This window comes from Pteropus vampyrus, unplaced genomic scaffold (assembly GCF_000151845.1).
Source record: "Pteropus vampyrus isolate Shadow unplaced genomic scaffold, Pvam_2.0 Scaffold224, whole genome shotgun sequence".
NCBI classification, from domain to species: Eukaryota; Metazoa; Chordata; class Mammalia; order Chiroptera; family Pteropodidae; genus Pteropus; species Pteropus vampyrus.
Genome location: NW_011889005.1, coordinates 1,210,340 through 1,219,869, shown reverse-complemented (window position 1 = coordinate 1,219,869; position 9,530 = coordinate 1,210,340). Strand labels below are relative to the sequence as shown.

The 9,530-nt window shown below is 44.7% G+C and overlaps 1 non-coding gene across 1 annotated transcript; it reads right to left on the bottom strand.

Annotated features, from left to right (window-relative positions):
* Positions 1 to 1,240: 1,240 nt before the first annotated feature.
* LOC111747481 lies at positions 1,241 to 1,359 on the bottom strand. The gene has a single exon (XR_002783542.1). It is a non-coding gene; the product is annotated as a 5S ribosomal RNA (ribosomal RNA).
* Positions 1,360 to 9,530: the final 8,171 nt, after the last annotated feature.

Genomic DNA, 9,530 nt, shown 5'->3' with positions numbered 1-9,530 from the left:
AACGCAAATATCGATGAATTTGTAGAAAGATGAAATGAGGCAATATATAGGCGCCAGATAATATATTGGTGCCAGATAATATATAGGCACCAACTGGCACAGAATGGTCTTTGCAAATACTAGTCTCTCCCTATGCCCCCAAAAGGGAAATTTCCATAAAGCATCTTAAGCAATGAATTTTCTTAATAATCAGGGTAAAGAAGGTTGTTTTTTTCGGTATACTAAAATGACACGGATTATCTAACCACACCATCCAATTTTATAATTTGTATTCATCTGAATCATCTGTTTGCCGTGTACACACACCCTCTCATTTGCAAACACTTTCTTCCGCTCTTTATTAACCTTGACTGCTTACTTTTTTCCCCAAAACGTTTATTGCTTTCTACAATACGAAGTAATTTATTACTCTCTCTCCCTCTTTCTCTTTCCCTTCCTCTTTCCTTCCCTCCTTCCTTCTCTCTCTCTCTCCTTCCTCTCCTCTCTCCTCTCCTCTCCCTAAACTGCGTGAAGGCAAGACATTCTGTGTATTTAACTTTATTCTACTGCATTATCCCCAGCAACTAAAATACAGTAGGTGCTCAGTAAACATATGCCGCGAGGAAGATTTAGACGAAGAAAATCGGTATTATTTAAAACGGCCATTCCCAGTCTTTTCACATTGTTTTGTGGCGCACGTGCCCCGTCATCAGGGTTGTCGCGTCTTCACCCTGGGCCCGGGGTCGGTGTTGGTGGTGGACCAGTACTCTCTCCCTTGGGACACAGCCACCGAGCCCTCGCAGCCCTGCAGCCAGTCTAATAACGCCCCGCTTAAGCTGGAAAGTGTCGGCACCTCCCAAAGCCCCACTCTCCATCCCTCCTTTATGCTTCTTTTATCCTAACAACTTTTTTACTCCCGATTTTTATGTCTTAGAAGCTGGGTTGTTAGAGCAGGTTTGTACAACCTACAGCCATATCACGGAGCTTAGGCCTACATAACCTAAGCTTTCACAGCCCTTAGCCAGGGGCCTGGAAGGGCCGGAGGAGGGACACCTGCATCCAGCCGTCATCAGGTTACCACCTAACTTTAGACTCCGAGAAACCCGAAGGGCTTCATGCCTCGTGCTGTGCGAGCAGGCATGCCGATCACACGTGTTTTTGTTGTTGTTGTTGTTGTTTTAGGCAGGGCAACCCTTGGTTGACCTCACAGATTACAAGGACCTTGTCAACTTACAATCCCTTATTTTTTATATATTTTTTACGCCTACAGCACCTGGTCTTCCTAGGTGGTCTCCCATCCAAGTACTAACCAGGCCCGACCCTGCTTAGCTTCCGAGATCAGACGGGATCGGGCACGTTCAGGGTGGCGTGGCCGTAGAGAAGAGAGCACGTGTCCTAAGACATTGCGAAGCCCGAAGATTGAGATGGTCGTTGGGTAAAGTCGAGTGAGACAAAACGTAGGCCGTGAGAAGATATTTGCTACAAATGTGATGGAGAAGTATTAATATGTAGGATACATAGAGAATGACTGTAATTCAAAAAGAAAGAGAACACAAGAGTAGAGATGGTCTTGGGAGGAGTGACAGAAGAAGAGATGGAAGAAGAGAGAAAGGAAAAAGAGAGGAAAAATTCAAAGAGGAAGAAGAAAGAAAACGAAGACATATTGAAGATAAAAATATGCCAGACATTGTATTACGAGCTTTTACGTGCTTTATTTAACTTTCATATCAGCATTGTGGGGAAGGTACGTTTACTTACATTTTAAAGATGGGGAACATCTCACTTAAAATAAATATATCCAAATATCAGGAAGGGAGGGAGAGAAGGAAGAAGGGAGAGAAAGAGGAAGGAGAATGAAAGGAGGAAATAAGGAGGAAAGGAGGAAAAGGTGGGGGAAAAATGAGAAATGGAAATAGTAGATGTTAGTGACAGTAAGAAGATATTCTCTGGAATAATATCTCTAGCAACATTTACGAAACAATAAAATTTCCAATATTCTGATTTTATGAGAAAACCAACTTGCAGAACTATAGCCATAAGTGCAAAATTTGTCTGCATACCTGTGAGAGTCAAATGCACAGATAATTTCATTTTCTGTGTCTTAAAACTGTTGAGAGAAACAGGAGTTTGCTACACAGCTAAGGGACTAGTATCGCCTAATTCCTGGCTCATTTGGACGTTTTCCAGTTTGCCAACTCGTTAAGCGTACTTAACAGGTGCTTAACCTGAGTTCCCCTCAAGGAGGCAAGTTTAAGGGACGTGGACTTCATTTGAAAGATGGGGACACTGAAGTTCAGGGAGGTTGAGTAAACTTGTAGACTTTAGCAGTTAAGCTAGACAGAAGCTCCCACACCCTTCTTTCCATCTCTTCATATATTCTATGAATTTATCTCTAGGTAAGCTTTTTCCCTTGGGCTTAAACGATCTGTTCATGATAGGCTTAGAAGGATTTACTACCTAAGTAGAATTTAGAAGACTACATTATGCTGTTGAAATCTCTGTTTCATTTGCCGGTTATATTAATATGTCTTGGATAGGAGGGGGAAATGTGTGCACATTCAAAAAGAAAAGAAGCTAAGTGTGCAGTTGGGGTTTTGCGCGGTTTCAATCTTTAGCTCTGGCGTTGGCGTCAGCGCATTTGGTTCGCATTAACTCAGCGCATGCACAGTTGCTGAAACAGTGAGTCTCACTGCCGGATCTAGTGGAGAGAGAATGATCTGCATTTGCGGTGGCCGTTTTGAAAGCAAATATGAAGAGACATCGTTTGTCGTTTTCGGGTTCTGCCCCGGGGTGGCGCCCTGGGTGTTGTAGCTTGCAGTGCTTGCTCTCTTGGTTTAATCAGCTTCATTCGTTAGCAGTAACTAACTTCCTTGAGCATCATTTCATAGTTGCTCTGAAACAAGCGTGCGGATTTTTAAGATGCTGTCTTCTCTCGAATTTTTCGAGAAAGCACATTCTGAGGATCTAATATGTTTTATCGACCACAAATCCAACTGTGAAAACATGCGTAAGGCGTGGCGTCTGCCCTGGAGGCTGATGGGAGCACAGGGCAGGGCTGTGGTGCAGTGTGGAAGGAGCATTGTGGAGGACGGGGTGGTGTGCCCAACTGTCACTGTCGGTTACGGGCAGGCACATGGCAAGTCCTTGAAAGGTGTTCGTAAGAACAAAAATACCTCTTTAAGGTAGGGATTCTCATTATTTCCACATATAACAGAACGAACAGGCAACTGGAACTTAGAGAGATTGAATTATGCAGCCCAGGTCACAGGTCGTTATTACCTGGCAGAGATGGGTCATGAGCTGTAATCGTCCAGTCACCATTTATGTGCTACCCCTGTGAAGCTGAGATCACAAGCACTTTCTCTATTTTGTTGTCCATTTTTTACCTGCCATTTAGGACAGTGTGTAATACACAGTGAGCTTTTATGAATATTTGTGCCATAAACGAGTCAATGGATCTGTCAGCAGTGTCCTCAGTACCTGCAAAGCTGCATCGGTCCTCTTAAGGCCTCTTAGACACCCTTGTGCACCTTCTTGCCAATAACCTAATCAGAGGCAGGAAAGAACAACCAACACTTCCTTTTATGCCCTTTTCCCCCAGACCCTCTTCTGCTGCAGGTGGATAGAGCTTATATCTAGATGGTAGCATTACTTACTAAATTCAACAGATGTTTGTTGATTACCTACAATATTCTAAGGACTGAGAAAGGCAATACAGACATAACAGAAAATGCTGATGTTTGGGGTGAGAAGGATGAACTGGGAAAGGACCTCAGTAAAAGGACCTGTGTCAGAAATAATGATTCGTATCCTCAAGATGAGAAGGCATCAGAGGAAGAAGCCCAGCCAGTCATCAGAATTCCTTCTTATTTGGTCAGTTTGCCATGCCTTGCTCTTTCTGCTTGTCTGTACACTGTATCTAGTTTTGTTCCATTCCTGGACAAAGATTTCTGCCTCTTGAATGAGTCCTCATCTCCCTTTGCCTATCTCAAACGTACCTCGATTTGCCTACCTGGTTCCAAGCCTTGGAACACACTATCAGGTGCACTAGTGACCTAAACACAAAGTCGACCTAAACCTAAACCCAAACACCGTGAATTGCCAGGTCTGCTTCATGCGGTCCCAACAGTCATCAATATTTTGACAGCCTTGCTTTATCTGTCCCTTCCTCACGGACAGTATTTTCAAAGCAAATCATAGACATCATAATATTTCCTTGCGACGACTGCTGCATGCATCGCGATCCAACGAGAACTTCTCTTTTCCCTTTCTGTTTTTTCACTGTCTCATCCCAGATTTTTGGTACAAGTTGTAACAAGTCGGAAACCAAGAAAGCCTATATCAGGTCCCGATGGGCAGTACTCGAAATCGCGCCATCTGACCCATCAGCCTATCCCCTTTCTTTTGCGTGAGAATTTTCATATGAGGTTGACTTCAGTTTCTCATAGAAATCCTTTGTTGGACTGACCCAGTCATTTGCCGAATCCTTGAGGAAATGTATGTCACATTCTTAAACTGGGAATTCTGTGTCATAAGAATTTAATGGAATGACATATCGATTAGGGCTTCTGTGGTTAGAAACCATATCAGGGAGGAGGTAGATTAATGGTTTCTCCAAGGTAGCATTGGGGGAATCGAATCTTTTCATTAATTGCATTTATTTATAATAAAGTTCGCACTTTTACCTGGTGGGTGGAGCTGGGCTGTGAAGTTTATCCTGGGGGAAAAATTTGAAAGAGTCATTGAAAACTGCTGTCTATCCAGTGGTTCTGACCCTTGGCAAGTAAGTGGCAATCTGATGTGGCAGAAGTCTTAGATGGTGACAGATAACACTGACATTTTGTCAGAAGCCAAGTCATGATTCAGACCTAGCAACTTGGCAGAGATGAGTGTCAGTACCTGGTGACAAATGTCTCGAATCTGACAGTGCGTCTCACTGTATGGACTTTCATCCATCACAGAGATATTTTAGAAAACCACAGAGCACAAAACACCCAACACTCAGAATTGGTCAGAAGCTGAGAAAAAGCCAATCAGGCAGCGACAAAGGCAAAGGGCCTGAATTGTAAAATAGTGACTCTCGTCTTAAGATTCCATTTCACAGTTCTCACACTCCATAATTCAGAAGTGTGTTTTGCTGATCCTTTGCTTTAAATCACAAAACAGAGTGTCAGAATAGTGAGCAGTTGAAGACAGGAACCAAAAACCTGATCATCAAAGAGTTTAGATATGGTATAGGCATCTTTTGTAAATGTATACATAGCGGATCCTCGAATAATATCCTTTTGTTCAATGTCATTTCCTTACAATGTTAATGAGATGCCATAGGTAACTTAACTCTTCTTTTTATCAATTAGCCTATAGTACAATTGGTTTCATTATATGTCATTTTGCTTAAAGTCACAGAATCTATTGCTGATGTTAAGTGAGGACTTACATATATTACATATATAGAAATATATAACATATAATGTATATTACATATACATGTAAAAACATATATAAACACATAAATATATAAAATTTACATAACACATATTCAAGATATATAAAGTTCTTATACAACTCAGTAGCAAAAAACGATCTGATTTAAATGTGGGCAGAGGAACTGGTAGACATTTTCCCAGAGGAGACATACAGATAGCCAACAGGCACGTGGAAGCATGCGCACTACCATTAATCACCAGGGAAATGCAAATCCATACCACACCCAGATATCACCTCACAATCTATTTGAACGGCTGCCATCAGGAAGATGACAGATAATCCGTGAGGATTTGGGAAAAAGGGGAAACCCTTGTGCGCCGTTGGTGGGAACGTAAATCAGGGAGCCAGCATGGAAAACAGGATGGAGGGTCCTCAGACAATTAACAGTGAAACTACCATACAATCCAGCGGTTGGGTGAATCCAGCTGGGTAAGGAAAAGGGGGTTGGGGCAGGGTCACGGGGCAGGGTCATCCGGGGCAGGGTCATACGGGGCAGCAGACATGCGGGAAAGCGCAGAGCGAGGCGGGGCACCCGGGTCGGCCCGCCAGTTTGCTCCGGCAGCGGCAGGGGGCGCTGACGAGGTGGGGGGGCCGTAGGTAGCCAGGTGCCAGGGCCAAATGCAGAAGATGAAGCGTGAGCTTTCCCACCGCCGAAGCCCAGCGCTGGCGCGTGATTGCAGCGGGACATTTCGCCCGGTGAAACTTTATCATAACCTTTCATGGAGCCAGGCGAAATCGAGGCTTTCACGAATCCTAATGAAAACACGGATGTGCCCCCGGGAGCGCTGGTAAACGTGAATCTTATAGGTAGCACACTCCTTTCCTTGTCCCTCTGTGTCTCGTATTCCTCTGCGCCCTTCCCACGTCCCACGACCCCGTTTGTTCACTTCTTCCGTTTCTGCAAATCCTGACTGCATTCGGCCACCGCGCTGTGGCCCGCTAAGTACAACTTTTTGTTCTTAGGTTTCTAAGCTTTCTTCCCTTAAGTACCCAGATAGCCTTATTTATAGAATTCATTTTTATACAGTGTACATTGTACTAGAACTTACCCCGAACGGAATTTACTACTTTTCTCCCTCTTAAACTTCTTAGCACCGTCCCGACGAGTCCGTGCCGGGCGTCTGGCCTCTGCTTTTCCAGATCGAGCCAGGGTTTTCGAATCGTTCAGCCCTCGCACGAAGAGGTCTCGCAGAGGTGCTACACTGAATAGTCTGTTTCTCAAGACTCAGTGGACATCATTTTGCTCCATGACGATTTCTCTGGTTCTCTGGAGAGTTAGGAATGTCTCGCTCTCTCGCTGTGCATCTCTCCAGGTGTGTCTGCGATCGTGTTGTCACAGTGTGTGGAAACTTCTGGTGACAGCCCGGGACTGGAGGTGAACCCTTCACTCACACACACACACACACACACACACACACACACACACGTTCTCACAAGTTCCCTGACTCGCACACCCACACACTAGTGCCTGGATGGCCATGAGATCAAGTGCCATTGGGCACTGCGAGGTCTCGCTGAACCAGAAGTCTACTCAGAACCTCAGTGTTTCCACCTGTATTGAGGGTGAGGTTGAAACAATGACCTTCTGTCCTCTGAGACACTGACCCTGTAAGACCTCATTCGACACGCTCTTTAAGCCGTGCGCACACAGCTCCAACCTCAGCTGATGCATCCGAAATCATTACTATTCCTGTGTGAGATTGCTCACGGGAAGAGTAAGTGGGGAAGACCAAAGCGTCTGGCAGACCCAGGTGTGTGGAGGGACTGTCACTTGAGGCTCCATGAATCAGTTTCGGAAAGCGGCTGACGTGGAGCCGCTTTCTCCTTCTATCAGGTAAGAATCTACGTGGGAAAGGCTGCTGAGAACTTAGCTGTAACTTTGGCACGTAGCTATTTTTCTGGATAGTGGCTACTTGAGAGATACACTGTTTCAGAGAGCTCGTGGCAATTACTGCCTCATTCGCTCATCTCCTTCTTGTATTCTTGATCTTTGGTATTTTATGAGGATTTCGGGGTTTCATAGAACATGTGTTAGTGTTTGTTTTTCCAGGTGAACTTTTTAAGCTTAAAGAGACACCTTTCAGTGGGCAGACCTTGCCAACACTCTGGCCCTTTTGAAACCAATCAACCCACTATGACAGTTTCATTTTGATGGCACTTTTAGCAAAAAGAATAAATTTTTGGAGTCACTCCACTAAGGTTTGAAATCCCTTTTCCATTCTTTACTAATTCTTTTAACCTTGGGGAAATTTCAGACATTATCCACATTTATAAAAAGAGGATTCTAATACCCACCACAGAGATTTCCTATGACAATGAAACGGGAGGCTGATACAGCGCGTCATCACATCATCTGGTGCACAGGTGCCACCCGCAGACATTCTTCTCTTCAATATCCATGTTCCCCAGGAACATTCTGGTAATTAAATTCCCCAGCAACAAAGACAGTATTAGCAGTGACTGCTCTACCTAATAACGCGCACGCCACGATGACTGGATCGGCCACAGCTCTTCTTGTTTGTTCACTAACACCCTTATGTTAAGCTTTGTCACGCTGTGTGAGTCTTCATTCCTGGAGATGGTGGCTGCCCTCTGTTGCATGGAGGGTAATGTTCATCCAGCCCACCTGCCCCAAACCTGACAGGTGACCCGTCGACACAGGAAACCACTCATTTCTTTCTATACCGTGTCTCATTTTATTACGGAACACACTAGACTGAAAAAGTCTGTGTCTGTGTCTGTGTCTCCATGACCCTGTGACTTCCTCTGTGCAAGGGTATGTCTTATCTTTGGGCATATGCCACACTCAACTCATCGTCGGAGACTGCTTATATTTATTAAGTGAATAAATGAGTAACAGATACATGGGTGAAAAAATGCATTAAAGGCCATGAAATGCTCTCTATGGAAATTCCAGATTCTGGTATTTTATAATTCTACTTACTCTCCTTGGATATACTTGTATTTACAATATAGTAGAGGGAGGCTAATCAACACTCATCCAGGGGCCGAATACAGAAAACAAATCTGGTTGAATCTTCTCCCGATCAGAAGAGTTAAGTAATCTAATCCTCACGTTGCCTGTGCGTAGAGGGCAGCTCAGCCAAGGTCAACAGCTGACCCAGGTCGGAGCTTCCGAAGGTCTCCCTGCCGCTGACACCTGTACTTGTCCTTCACTCTTCCACAGGGCCGGTGATGGTGGAACAGCCCACATCAGCGTGGGGAACTATGCCGCACGGCAATTCCGGATGCTCCAATGACATAATAGTTCCTTCCGTCTGTTGTCCGACGGCATTGACGCCGATGATCAATAATTTGGGAGCGCTACGTACCTGTTGCGTGTTTTCGTTTTGGAGGAGGCTTCCTTTTCTCCTCTTCAGTTCTCTTTATATCTTTTGGGAAAATTCGTATCCTTTTTAATATCTTGTGTGTAACTTAACTCTCAACTCAAAAAGTCTTGACGAGAAGCTCATGGGCACTCACAAGGAAAATAAACAGAATCAGCAAAGGCAAAGAAATTCATAGGACAATAGGGAAAAGCCGTCTGGGTCTATGTCGTCTTCTGCGTTAACCCCCTCGTCAGCAGGCTCTTCCCTACTGTGGCTCACGTGCCACCGTGTACCCTGTGCAGCTGCTGTGACACCAGCTCGCGTCCTCTGCTCAGAAGGCCCACGTGGCCTCCACAACTCTTCTCCTTCACCTGGACAGTCCTTATGCATCTGTTTAGACTTAGCTCAGACTTGAACTCTTCCATGAAGTATTATTTCCTGTCTTCTCCTGGGCTGGTGTAGTCCTCCACGCATCCTTGAATTTCTCAGTACATATTTCTCTTTACATTTGCCACCATATGTTACAGTGACCTCGGAGTCTGTACCCACCGTCAGACAGAGAATTCCGAAGTATGGCTTTGTTCTTGCTTTATTCCCAATGGCAGCCATAGTGCTCAGCACACATTAGGCATAGAAATGATCGAAATGCTTGTGTAGGAGAGAAAGGGAGCACGTGGGAAAATACACCCCAGAACGAGAGCATAAAACCCAACATAACAGGGAACCCATGTGCTG